We start from the raw sequence: 14969 nt of genomic DNA, 5'->3' as shown, positions 1-14969 counted from the left end.
AAAAGTAAAAAGTTGTCATTTACAGAGATATTTCTCACACACAGGATGGGTATATGTAAAAATACACCCCAAAACATATTGCCCTACTTCTTCTGCGTACGGCGATACCACATGTGTGACACTTTTTGCAGCCTAGGTGCGCAAAGAGGCCCAAATTCAATGAGTACCTTTTAGGAGGGTATTTTTAGACATTTGGATTCCAGACTTCTTCTCACGCTTTAGGGCCCCTAAAATGCCAGGGCAGTATAAATACCCCGCATGTGACCCCATTTTGGAAAGAAGACCCCAAGGTATTCCGTGAGGGGCATGGCGAGTTCATAGAAGATTTTTTATTTTTGGCACAAGTTAGCGGAAATTTTTTTAATTTATTTTTTCTCACAAAGTCTCCCTTTCCGCTAACTTGTGACAAAAAGTTCAATCTTTCATGGACTCAATATGCCCCTCAGCGAATACATTGGGGTGTCTTCTTTCCAAAATAAGGTAATTTGTGGGGTGTTTGTACTGCCCTGGCATTTGAGGGCCTCCGCAATCATTACATGTATGCCCAGCATTAGGAGTTTCTGCTATTCTCCTTATATTGAGCATACGGGTAATGAGTTTTTTTTTTTTCTGTTCAGCCTCTGGGCACAGATTTCTTCATTCGCATCGATCAATGTGGATGAAAAAATCTCTGCCAAAAAAAATAAAAAGAGGGGAAAGGCGTCTGCCAGGACATAGGAGCTCCGCCCAACATCCATACCCACTTAGCCCGTATGCCCTGGCAAACCCGATTTCTCCATTCACATCAATCAATGTGGATGAATAAATCATTGCCGGGATTTTTTTTTTTTTTTTATAAAAAATGTTTGCCAAAGCATATGAACACCGCCCCTCGGCTCATAAGCCTCGGCAAACGTATATTTTTTACTGCAGAGGAGAAATCTCGTCTTGCAGCGCCGCATACACCGACTTTGTGTAATCTGACAGCAGCGCAATGCTTCTGTCAGAATACACATCAGTGCTGCAGCTGGTCGATCGGTTGGTCCACCTAGAGGGTAAAAAAACAAAACAAAACAAAAACAGGCCGCAACTCAATAAATTTATTAACATCAACTTTTATAAACTTTATATAACATTTGAAACAGAACATTAACTTTTTTGCTTACCTGTTTTTTTACCTTTTATAGGACAAACCTCTCCTTCCCCATGGGACAATGTGCAAAGCGCAAATTGCCCAAAGATATGGCGAAGTACATTATGCACTTTGTCCCAGGTGAAATGAGAGGTTTGTGGCAGCTTTGTGTGAAAGGGCCCTAAGACCCCTGTGTGCCTGTCCTGTGTCACGCGATCCCTACACTAATAGTGTACCTGTGTGTGGTACTTGCGGAAACACTCCCCTATGCATAGGGCAGGCTGGTCAGGACAAAAAAAAGGTGGTGTCACGCCTTATTCCAGCCCTGCTACAGACACAACATCTTTTTCTTGGGGAACGTTGAGTTGGGGTACCAGGATAGACACTCGGGAAGTGTCTACCATGTAGCAGACTAACTACATCAGGGACTTGGGGCACGGACCCTCCTGGATACAGGAGTTCCGAAATGATCTCTTCCTGGAATTTTAGGAAGGATCCCGTTCTCCCAGCCTTAGGCCTATTGCACACGACCGTATGGCTTTTTCAGTGTTTTCCGGTCCGTTTTTCACGGATCCGTTGTTCCGTTTTTTGTTTCCGTTGTGTTTTTGTTCCGTTTTTCCATATGGCATATACAGTATACAGTAATTACATAGATAAAATTGGGCTGGGCATAACATTTTCAATAGATGGTTCAGCAAAAAACGGAACAGAAACGGAAGACATACGGATGCATTTCCGTATGTGTTCCGATTTTTTTGCGGACCCATTGACATAAATGGAGCCACGGAACGTGATTTGCGGGCAATAATAGGACATGTTCTATGTTAAAACGGAACGGAAATACGGAAACGGAATGCATACGGAGTACATTCCATTTTTTTTGCGGAATCATTGAAATGAATGGTTCCGTATACGGAACACAAAAAAACGGCCAGTAAACGGGGGGGGGAAAAACGGTCGTGTGCAGGAGGCCTTACTGTAGAGAACAAAACTATTATAGACAGCCAATTGAATCAAATATACAGACACCTTCTTATACCAGCGTCTGGTGCGTCGGGAAACTAAATAGAGAGCCAACATCTGGTCATTGAAGTCCACCCCTCCCATGTGAAGGTTATAGTCGTGGACAGAGAGGGGTTTCTCAATGACTCCAGTTGCCCTTTCAATTTGGACAGTCGTGTCTGCGTGAATGGTGGACAGAAGGTAAATGTCCCTCTTCTTCACCGCGAGCAGTTCTTGGTCACACAAGGCAGCCCTCTCCTCCCCCCGTGCAAGTCGGGTACTAACAAGCCGTTGGGGGGAAGCCCTGGCGACTAGGTCGCGCGGTGCCATTGAATTCCGACTAGATGAAAGTGCCGAAAGAGGGCCACGCTTGTGTAAAAATTGTCCATGTATAAGTGGTACCCCTTGTGGAGTAAGGGTGACACCAAGTCCCAGACAATCTTGCGACTGCTCCCCAGGAAGTCAGGGCATCCGACCGGCTCCAGTTTTGAGTCTTTTCCCTCATAGACCCTAAAACGATATGTATAGCCTGTGGCCATTTTACAGAGCTTATACAGTTTGACCCCATAGCGCTTGCTGGGGATGTACTGTTTGATGCCAAGGCGCCCGGTAAAATGTTCTGATTGGGGGTATACGCATCTGCAAATCTGGATGACAAACGGTCTATGAGGGCTCATCACGCAGTGTATGCAGAACACTGACATGGGATCGGGTACGCCTGACCGTAGCAGGGACCTCAACCTCGTCATCTTCGCTAGCGGTTAGAGTGCCACTGCTGTCTACAGGTTCATATTCTGAACCACTGGATTCAGCGGATAAGGCGTCCCCATCGCTTTCATCCATCACGGCCAGAATCCTGTAGGTCTCTTCAGCGGAATACCCCTTTTTTGACATTTTGGGCTAACTAAATTTAGGGGGTATTCCTCTGAGACTACCCAGGAAAAAGAGCAAACCTACCTAGTAAAAAGGAGTGCTTGCGAAGTAAAGCTGCGATCGCTAATAAAGATCCAAAAAGCTCAAAAGTGATCTTCATAGCGGCGCAGCGATTTTACAGTGTTTTTGCAGCGATCATAAAAAAAATAATATTCTGTCATGGCGGTGGGGCGGACTGAACGCAAGTGAGCGCACAAGATCAGGCCTGATCAGGCGAACACTGCATTTTTTGTAGAGCCTAAGGTGACCCTAATGTACTGATATAGATCTGACTGCGATCAGTCTTGATCACTTACAGATACTATATAGTATTAGTGCTGATTAGCGACAGCGATGACGCTAATCAGTGACTGCGGTGGGCTCGGGCGCTAAAACTACCTAGCAAGAAGCTAACTACTGGCGGTGATAAGGGACCCTTACTGGGGGGGTGATCAGGGAGTCTAATATGGGGTGATCAGGGGGGTGTAGTGTGTGTGGTGTTTGGTGCTACTCTACAGAGCTGCTGTGTCCTCTGGTGGTCGATCCAAGCAAAAGGGACCACCAGAGGACCAGGTAGCAGGTAGATTAGATGCTATTACAAAACAGCGTCTGATATACCTATTTCATTGGTTATTTTAAAAATCTACAGCCTGCCAGCCAATGATCACTGCTGGCAGGCTGTAGTTCAACTTCTGAACTGCGCGATCCTTTGAGCGCGCGTTCACAGGAAATCTCGGCTCACACGAGTTGACGCCAATAGGCGTCGCTGAGCCCTGGGAGTGCCGCCGCCAGACGCCTATCGGCGTTACGTGTGCGGCAAGTGGTTAAGACATTAACTGTTTGGCCTGCACATGTGAATAGGCCATCAATATCAAATTGGCGAGGTTCCCAGCAGTAGTTACGCGTAGCACCAGAAACTACACAGCATTGTCCATGGTACAGCGCTGCAGTCACCATCTCATCCGCTATGTACTGGAAGGAGATTTATAGTTCTGGTGCAGGAACTACAAGCTAAGAGCGAAGGCCAGTCTGATAGTGATGGTCTGTCCTCAGGATAGGCATCAATATCAAAATCCTGGACAACCCCCTTCAAAGCGGAACTGCCTGCCCGGTATTTTTTTTTTTTTTTACATTTTTACAATATCAATGGGGCACTAATACATTCCAATGGGGGAAAAAAATGCAGATTTTGCGTTCTGGCAATCGTTCAGGATTTTTGGCCGGAGGAGAAAAATGCAGCGTGCTGCGGTTTTTTCTCTGTCCAAATACCGTAAAAGGGACTGAACTGAAGACATCCTGAATGGATTGCTTTCCATTCAGAATGCATTAGGATAAAAACGAGATTTTTGTATAACTTACCAGTAAAATCTCTTTCTCGCTCTTTCCTTGGGGGACACAGAAGACCTTGGGTATAGCTCATCTCCCTAGGAGGCGTGACACTAAGTGAAGACTGTTAAGCCCATCCTCCACAGCTATACCCTCAGCCTGGAGAGAGAGATGCAGTTGCGTGTCCAAGTAGTGAGAAAAGGCAAAGTCCAAAAATTGGAACAACCAAGCCAACTACCAAAGGGTAAACAAACTCGGAAACAGTCAGAGACGAACAAAGAATGGGTGGGTGCTGTGTCCCCCAAGGAAAGAGCGAGAAAGAGATTTTACTGGTAAGTTATACAAAATCTCGTTTTCTCGCCCAGTTTCCTTGGGGGACACAGAAGACCTTGGGCGTTCAAAAGCAGTCAAAGGGGGAGGGACCACAGCACCAAGGCGAAGCACCCGAAGGCATCAAAAAACCCGCCGCCTGTAGACAGGCGGCCCGAAACAGCATACGCCGAAGCCCGAGTATGCACCCTGTAGAACTCGGCTAAGGTGTGCAAGGAAGACAGTGACCGCTTGCACAAATGCATGGCCGAAGCCTAATGCCTCGGCCCAGGAAAAAACCGACAACTCTGGCAAATGAATGGTGACACCAAAAGCAGAACCCTGCCCTTGGTGCGGCAACCACAACAAGAGCCACTCTGAGAAAGCGGAGGAAAGCCACCCTGGAGGCGTCAACCCTTTGCACGGACCTCCTGGGAACACAAGAGACCCGAATGTCGACAAGAGTCGGAGATCTCCAACGTTCCCTGGGGTGGGAAGGGGAGGACGACTGCCTCATTGAAATGAAAGACAAACACCATCTTCAGAAGGAAGAAGAGACGGAATGGAGAACAGCCCTGTCCTGGGGGAAGACAGAAGGCTCGGAACAAGAAGGGCCGCCCACTCAGGCACCCATCAGAGACACGATGGCTACAGAACCCAACTGTTAGAGAGCGGAACTTCTGTAACGGCTCCAAGGAAAATTGGAGCGCAAGAGCCTAGTATGTAGTTCCCAGGACGGTACCGGAGGACAGTACAAAGGACCCAAGAGCGCTCATGGAAGAAGTTCCTGACAGGCCCAGAGGGCCTGGGAACGCTGAAAGAGGAAGGACAGGAATGACACTTGATACTTCAAGCAACAGAGTCCCAGCCCCAGGTCCAGGCCGGACTGGAAGAAAGACAGAACCATGGAGGAAAGGCAGAGTGGGGAACGCCCAGCTTCCCACAGAACCCCAGGTAAAACCCTAAGTCCTACCAAGATCCTGGACGAAAAAACTGGCTAGAAGCGAACTACGCGAGCCCCCACTAGAGTTGCCTGGGCAAGCGGGTGAAAACCCAATGATCAGGCGCAGACCCGTAACACGGGTAGAACAGTCGGTAGAACTGGTCCCCGTCGGCCCCCGAGCAAGGTCTGTCCCGTATCCCCCCAGAGTGGGGAAGCAGAAGGACAAACGGACAGGAACCGAAAGGGTCCGCCCAGCAACCGCAGGACAAGGAAGGCTAAAGCCCGAAGCCAATGTAGCCACCACAGGAAGACGGACTACAGTTCCGGTGTGTGGGAGATTTAAAAGACATCCTGACCAAATGGTAGTCCTCCCAGTTACCGAGAAGGTGAATCCAAGCAGAAAACATTGCCTAAAATGGAAAAAAACGCAATCTGCACCCAGCGGATGAGGACAGAAACGGTTGTAAGACCCGGGTAACTAGGCACACAGCTAGTAAGCCAGTGTGGACAAGGGAGACTCAAAAGGAACACCAGAACCATCCACATGAACAACCATGCTTTCCCCAGAGGGAAGGGCAGTGAAGGAACAGTCTCTGAAGCGTGGCCGGAACAGGGCGCCACATCGGAATGATCTGTACCGAGTGGGAGCAAACAGAGCCGGCGAGAAAGGCAGGCGAGACAGAGGCCGGTATAACACCCCTCCAACCGAAAGGGGGAGGTGGGCAACAGAGAGGCCATAGGGACAGCTCAAAAGCAGAACACCGCTACACAGAGACGCCCGGTTCACCGCCTCGCAGAAGGCGAATACCCTGAAGAACCCAAGGTGGAGGTCCCCCAGACCTGTATAAGCGAGCACCCAAGAGAAGTTGGGGTGACCTTCCAAGAATAGCGGCCCCGAACCTGGTAGCAGATCAGACTGAAGCACCGAGGGCGCCAATCCGGAAAGAATCATACCACACTGCACCCGAAGAGGAGGAAATGTATTAGGCGAGGGGACCGTAGTCCCGCCAGAGCCAACTTAAAATGCGAAGGGCGCTGCAGACAGCGCTCTCGACCATGTGACCACTAGCACAGGGAACAATGCCGCGGAAGGACAAATGGGCCAACGAAATGAATGAGTACCACCCAGCTCTGTGCAGTAGCGAACAGTAGAGCCCGTCTACTTAAATATAAGGTATTCATTTGTTGTTTATTGGACAACACCTTAGGCTTACACAGATGGACAGAATGATCTCCTTAGAGAATAGTGCAAGGCTTGCGGCAATCATCGTATCCCAAGAGAAAAAGTATGTCGCAGGAGGAAAGGAGGCATACGTACGAGTAGCCCCGTAAGCAGTGAGAAGGCCAACCCACCTACGGGACGAGAAGGAAACAACGCACAAGAACGTCCGCTCACTGCAAAAATATATCACTCAGCGAAGAGGGCCAGCCACAGAGTGCCACAGTATCTACGGGAGTGCAAACTGAAAGGAGTTATGCACAAGACTAGTATGGTATGCGATGGAACGCAAACTGACCGCCCCGAAAAAGGGGGGAAATGTACCTGGCAAACTGCAGTGGGCAAGAATGCAAAGGCCTGCCCCAAAAAGGGGGTGATGCCCAAGGCCGTACCTACGTCAAAGAAGTAGGGCATACCATACTTCGCCCAGAAAGGCGCATGCACATGGCCAACAGTATCAGCAGGAACGCAGGAGGTCCACCTAGTGAAAAAGGGGGGCATGCACAGGGCTATCTTAGCATTAAGTGAGTGTGCAACAATTCACCCAACCGAAATTTCGTGAGAGTGTAACTACTACGCCATGAAGGGGAAACATGGCAAGTCAGAACAGCACATACAAGGACAGCCTTGAATCTTGTGAGCGTGCAAAATTCCACCCATGAATGAGGGGTGGTCACGCACAAGGCCAGCACCGTATCAATGGAAGCGCAAGCGTTCCACCCATGTTAGAGGCCATGCTCAGGCAGCAAGTATCTGGTGAGAGTGTAGTATGCCGCCCAGAAAAGGAAGGGTGGGGGGGGGGGGGTCATGCACATGTCAGCATCGAATCAGGAGAATGCGAGCAGTCGGTGAGAAAGTGTGTATGCCACCTAAGGAGGCATGCCATGGCCGGCAGCGAATCCAGTGAGAGTGCGTACACCGCCCACAGAGAGGGGTCATGCATATGGCCGGCCGCGGATCCAGAGAGAGTGCAAGCACCCGCTATGTATAGGGGTCATGCACATGGCCAACAATGTACCGGCGAGAGAACAACCACCGACGAGGGAGTGTATGTATGCCGCACCCGGGAAGGAGGCATACCCAAGGCGGCAGTGAATCAATGAGAGTACATCATACCGCTATGTAAGGTGGTCATGCACATGGCTGACAGTGAATCCAGTGAGAGTGCCGAATGCCGTCCCAGAAGGGAGTCATGCCTATGGCAGGCAGCGAATCCAGTGAGAGTGCCGTGTTCCACCTATGGAAGGGGGGCACGCACCATGGCCAGCAGCGAACCCAGTGAGAGTGCCGTGTTCCACTATGGAAGGGGGGTCGTGCACATGGCCAGCATTGTATCCGGAGAAACTGCAGTAGGCCGCCAATGAAAGGGGGATCATGCACAAGGCCAACCCCGCAGTTAGGGGACGAGTGCAGTATCCGCCCAGGAGGGGGGTCCTGCACATGGCAGGCACCCATAACTGGAGAGGGTGACGACTGTTGCCTACAGAAAAGGCATGCACTTGGCCAGCGCCGTAGCGCGGAAAGGGCAAGAAAACCACTAGAAGGGGAAAAAGACCCTGGCAGCGCCGCAGCCGGGGAGCGCGACACCATGCCGCCTATGGAAGGGGGACATGTATACAGGCAGCACTACTGAGATGAGGCTGCAGCGTCCTGCGCAGCCCACAAGTTATATATATAATAAAAACTTTTTTTTTTTTTTTTTTTTTAACACACAGCCTCACTGAGGCAGAAAAAATAAATAAAAGGGGGGGCCACCTACAGGGCACAGATCCCACCCATACAGGCTCATCGGAAGCCGGCCTGTACCCAAAGGGTTAACAGGGATCGGCCTGGGGGGCGGCACTGCGATCCTCTGGGGGCGGGGGAACCTCCAGGCGGGAAGAATTCGCGCCTGGAGAAGTTCCAGCCCCCTCCAACAGAGGCCTGAATTCTGCGGCCTAGTAGCGTGAAGCTGGGGCCTAAATTTTTAGCGGCGCCCGGTCTGACGGGGGCCGCACAGTATTTAAAGTACCGGGCCGGCCTACGGAGCGGCACATACCGGCCGCGGGTGCCCACCCGCGGGCCGTAAGAGCCGGGCCTAAATTTTTCAGCGGCGCCCGGATGACCGGGGCGCACAGTACTTAAAGTACAGCCGGGCCTACGGAGGGCACATACCGGCGCGGGTGCCCCACCCCGCGAGCGGGGACCCGGATAGTAGGCGGGATCGCGGCCTTGAAGTGGAACACAAGTTTTGTTCGACGGTCGGCGGGGCTGTTGAAGCGCTCATTTTGCAGGTCACGGTGCCTAGAACAGCGCTCCATATGGCCGGCAGCTACAACCTCCTTTCCCCTGGAACGGTGTCCGTGAGAGTAGGGAGGGTCAGTGGCAGCAAGGCGCGGGCCCTCTGGCCCTGAAGTAGTGGCCGGTAAGAGGGAGGGGGACCCTGAGACCGGGTCTGTGAGGGTGGGACGCCTGCATAACCCCTCCATCAGGGGCAGCTAGCTGCGGACCTCCGCAGCTCCCTAGGCATTCTTCTTGTAGGGAGAAGGGTGCCAATGTCCTGGAGGCCAGGAGAGAGGGAGCAGAATGTCGCCCTGCGACAGCCCAGGAGCCAGCCTAGGTCTAGCATGGGCAGAAGGGTCCATAGGCCCAGTATAGGGTCAGGCACGCAGGAGACCGGGGGGGGACGGGGGACGTAGGGCTGGAAAAGCCTCTCTCTCACCATAGTCGTCTTCACCCTCGGTCCGTTCCAGCAGGGTCGCCCCTTCAGCTACTGGCACCGTAGTGGCAGGACGCTGGGAGAGGGACTTGGCGTGCGGGCGACCCTTGCGCTGGCGGGATGTAGGGGAGCGAGGCTGCCCTGATCCACCTTGCCTTCTGTGGGGGAGGCAGCAGTGCGGGTGACCGGCACTGGCGCAGCTCAACCCCGGGAGAACAGAGAGGTCTAGTGCGTCTCTGTTATCCCTGATGATCTGGAACAAAAATAAAATAAAAAAGTAAAAAACTAAAATTGAAACAAGGAGAAAGCAGCCCTGCAGAGCAGGGAGTGTCTTGCCTCCTTGGACACTAAGCAAAAACTGGCAGTCTCTCTCTCCAGGCTGAGGGTATAGCTGTGGAGGAGGGGCTTAACAGTCTTCACTTAGTGTCACGCCTCCTAGGGAGATGAGCTATACCCAAGGTCTTCTGTGTCCCCCAAGGAAACTGGGCGAGAAATGTTTTTTTCCGGTATTGAGCCCCTAAGGCGAAACTCAATACCGGAAAACTTTGACGCAAGTGTGAAAGTACCCGTACTCTAGTTTAAGGCGTGAATAAGGGTCAATCTTCAAAGTTTCAGTTTGCATGTGGCACTCGGCAACGCTGCCCTTTGTCACCCTTGGTGTTTGTGTTGGCAATAAAGCCTCTGGCTGCAGCTGTACGCAGCTCCGCTAATATACAGCGGTTTTAATACGGTAATGTGGCCATGTGTGCAGATGACATTTTGCTGTTATTAGGTGACACGTCCTCTTCCTCGACTGCCGTTATGTCTCTTATTGATAGATTTGGCCGGTTGTCCGGGCTAACAGTTAATCGGCACAAGTCCGTTCTGATGCTCATTGATGTCAGCCTAGATCACGTATTATATTGGACAGAAATAGCCCCATGTGTGGAAAAAAAACTCTAAATACCTGGGAATAAATGTGTCACTTAGTCAGATTTTGAAGATCTGAACCTCATACTAAGATTAAAACCTGGTGCGAACTGTATCTTTCTGTAGTGGGTAGTACGAATCTTCTTAAAGGGGTTGTCTGGGTTCGGAGCTGAACCCGGACACATCCCCTTCTTCACCCAGACAGCCCCTCTGAGTGGAGCATTTCATGCTCCAATGCTCCACTTTGCACTGAATCACACAGGACAAGGGCTTTTTCTTCAGATCCGGTGACATACCAGGTCTCACCATGGGAATGTTAGGTGGAGGCTTCCTGCAAAACAGGCTAGGGCGGCGCTAAAGCCTGCCCATTAGTGCCGGAGACATCAACGGGAACACTGCTAGGTGGAAGTTTCCGTCTGGCAGTGTAAAAATTTAAACAAAAAAGCCTTTTGCCCACGCGATCCAGCACTGGGCAAGGGAGAGCATGAAATGCTCCACTAAGAGGGGCTGTCTGGGTGAAGGGGGTATGTCCGGGATCAGCTCTAAACCAGGACAACACCTTTAATTAAAATGGTAATAATGCCCCAGCTCTTGTACATTCTGCATAATGTCCTGGTCTGGTTGCCCCTGGACAGGTTGCACAAGATTAACTCAATTTACAAGGACTTGGTTATGGTGCAAGGGACAACCGAGAATAAAGCTTGAGACATTGCAAAATCCAAAAGCGGTGGGACGACTGGCGCTCTCCAACCTGTGGGTGGTACTATTTGGCGGCTCAAAGTCAGTATTTTAAAGGGTGAATAGAACTGGGGGCCAATGATATGACTAATCGGGTACTAGGATATAATTTGGGCTGTCAAGAATTAATGGCACTTTTAAAAGTGCATGGGTCGGGGGGGCAGAAAGCACAGGGAGCTCTTTACTGCACATGATGTGTTTGGTTTGGAAAAAGATCAAATAGTTGAAAGGAGTTACAGGAATCAGTATAACCCGCTATGACTGAATATGTATCTCTGACTGTGTTCGGAGACTGGAAGGAGAGGGGCGACAAGGGTGGGACATCTCTTGGATGATATCAGATGCTTAATAAATTTCTAGAGTTGCATCCACTGACCCATATGCGTAAATGAGAGCAATACATCTCCTAGGAGCAATGGTCTAATATTTTGGAAGCAGTGCCTTTATCCTCTATGTGGGACGCTTTCACAGTTATTTATTGTCGAGTACAAAACACCAGTATTTTTACCCCGGATGGGTGTCATCTGATGCAGAATGTCTTTGTTGCTTAGTGGAACTAGCAGATCTGATACATATGTAATGGCGCTGTGTGGAGTGGCATCCTTCTGTAGGGAGATTGAAGCTATAATACACAAGGCTCTCAGTTCAGATTAGGGCTGCAGCTATCAACTATTTTTGTAATCGAGTACTCTAATAACAAATGAGTTTTTATAAAGAAAAAACTAATTAAAAAAAAACATCAGCTGCCCATGCTGGCTGCTCTGTGTGTGATCACGTCTTTTATAAGTAAGGGCTCCAGTCCCAACAGACCATGTTGAGGATGTTCCAGAAATGCTGCAGATTTCTAGTCTATTTTTGGGCATAAAAATCCATACGAATCTCCTCCACACGCCGTACAGGAGAAAATAAATAAAAAATTGAATAGAAGATCTGCAAAAACATTTACCTTTTGTGCAGCTTTTTTACAATGGAAGCGGGGGGGGGGATATGCAGCAACATAACATGCACATACCTGAACAGAGATGATAGGAGTCTGTCAGCAAATTAACCAGGACACCGGAAGCCTCCCTTATAACGCTCCTAGTACCTCTCTTAGCAAGAAAGGCTACCAGCTATGTATGACTGCTAAACCCTCATTTAAAGGGCATCTGTCATGTGGATATTTGATTATAATCTAACTAATTATATACAATCATTAACTACTAAAATGTACCTTCGATGTATTCACTTACTGGTGTGACAGATGGTTACCTCATAATATACACACAAAGATGCCGCATGCTAATGAGCTGATTTGAGTCCAGCGTGAGGTCATTTAGTCCAGTGTTTATTTAATTCAGAGCTATAGCCACTCCCCTGCCTACCTGCTGCTGATTCATATGGAAAATAACTGTCATTCAGCAGCAGGTGGGCGGGGAGAGTCAGGAGCTCATGAATATTCAGGACTCATTATCAGCTGGAGCTTTTCAATACAAGATGTTGGCAGATTGACTGGGTCAATTAAAGAAAGTGACCCAGCATTGTGCTAAGAGAATCAGTCACTTATTTATGTTGCCCTTAGTTAGGACACCATAAAACTGGTGACAGGTTCCCTTTAAAGGGCATCTGTCAGCAGATTTGTACATATGAAACCGGCTGACCTGTTACATGTGCGCTTAGCTGAAAACATCTGTGTTCGTCCCATGTTCATACATGCCCACACAAGTTTTAATATATGCAAATGAGCCTCTAGGAGCAACAGGGGCGTCACCGTTACACCTAGAGGCTCTGCTCTCTGCAAATGTAGCTCCCTCTGCACTTTGACAGGACCAGGCAGTGGAAATATACATAGTCCTGTCAAGTGCAGAGGTCACACCAGTTGCAGAGAGAGCAGAGCCTCTAGGTGTAATGGTAACACTCTTATTGCTCCTAGAGGCTCACTTGCAGATATTTAAACATGATTTTTCTCAGCACTGCGGGCACATATGAACATGGGACCAACACAGATGTCTTTAGCTGCCAAGTGCACATGTAACAGGTCAGCCAGTGTCATAGGGACAAATCTGCTGACAGATATCCTTTAAAATACTGCTGGACAACCCCTTTAATTAAAAGAATAGTGCACTTCCAAAAGATCCTACTCTTGACGTTGTCACGGGAAAATTTGGAAGAGTTCATAATGATAGAACTTAACTGTGTAAAGCCTAGGACCTTTATACATTTGTCCAGTCACTGAGAATGCACAATAAACAGAGGCCAAGATACAAGTCAGTAGAAATGGATTTATTCCACATACCAGCGCAACATCTGTCAATCTAATTTCATGCCATTAGACACAATTCTAGACTGACTTCCATCTTGTGATATGCCCTAATCCAGGGATCAGCAACCTCCGAGACTCCAGCTGTTCTGAAACTACAACTCCCAGAAACCTCCTTTCACTTTTATGACAGTAAGTGTGCATGCTGGGAGTTGTAGTTTTAAAGCAGCTGGAGTGCCAAAGGTCGCTGATCCCTGTCCTAATCTGAATACTTAATAGGTGTAAATGCTGGCTGAGTCAATGGCACAATACATAAAAATCAGTATATATACACACACACTCGTAACTTCTACTATATAAGAAAAATCACTATCAAGATTAATATTTAACAGAAGCATCCGTAATACTTACATACTATTGCTGGATAGAAAGTGTTTTTTTGTTCATATTCAGCCTACATAAAACTGGACCCATTACAGGATGTTCACATATGGCATTTGTTCAGACAGGTCTGCAACTGAAAACCAGTCTTGTTCATCTGAATGGGACTATTTCGGCAGTATACAAGTGGAATTCTGCAAGCCCCATGGGACAGTCAAATATTTGAAACAAATTGGCCATGTGCGAATATAACCTTACGGGAAAGTTCACAATCCACTACCAAGGGTCATTAGACCAGGCACCTGGCTAACATAGTACAATTTAAAGGGGTTGTCCCATTAAGGATTATTTCACACTGCCAGCGCTATGTGGCCATTTGCCCGGTAGTGGTCGGATCTCCGCCGAACCCAATTATAGCCAATGGGGCCGTCGGGTATTCTGGTAACATCCAGAGGTCTGGCAGGCTGTTCTCTGCTGGCAGTGTGAGACAGGCCTAAGACCACTTATTTCCCATCCACAGAATAGGAGATAAGTGTTTGATTGGCGGGGGTCCAACCACTAATCATGAGGATGGGTGCTTGTGCTCCCCTTTTGAATGGAGTGGTAGACACATGTGCATGCCCTGCTGCTCCATTCAGCTCTATGGGGCTACCGGACATAGAGGAGCGCTCAGAGCTGAATGGAGTGGTAGAGTGCAAGCATGACCACCACGGCAAATGGTGGAGAATGGAGACAACCACTTAAAGCACATCTCAGGAGCCATGACAAACTATGGCTGGGATTAGCTTTGTCGCCTCCTCCATGTTCACAGCTTTCAGGATAAACTATACCGCGATTGTCATTTTTCACCCGATGCATTTTTTAAACCGCGTGTGGATGAGACCTGTTTAAAGGGAACCTGTTACCGGGATTTTGTGTATAGGAGCAGAGAACATGGGCTGCTAGATTGCTGCTAGCACATCCGCCATACCCAGTCCCCATAGCTCTGTGTGCTTTTATTGTGTAAAAAAACAGATTTGATACATATGCAAATTAACCTGAGATGAGTCCTGACCCTGACTCATCTCACGTACAGGACTCATCTCAGGTTAATTTGCATATCTATCAAATCGGTATTTTTTTATTTTATTTTTTTACACAATAAAAGCACACAGAGCTATGGGGACTGGATATGGCGGATGT

Source organism: Bufo bufo, chromosome 1 (assembly GCF_905171765.1).
Source record: "Bufo bufo chromosome 1, aBufBuf1.1, whole genome shotgun sequence".
NCBI lineage: Eukaryota > Metazoa > Chordata > Amphibia > Anura > Bufonidae > Bufo > Bufo bufo.
Note: the sequence above shows the minus strand (reverse complement) of the source record.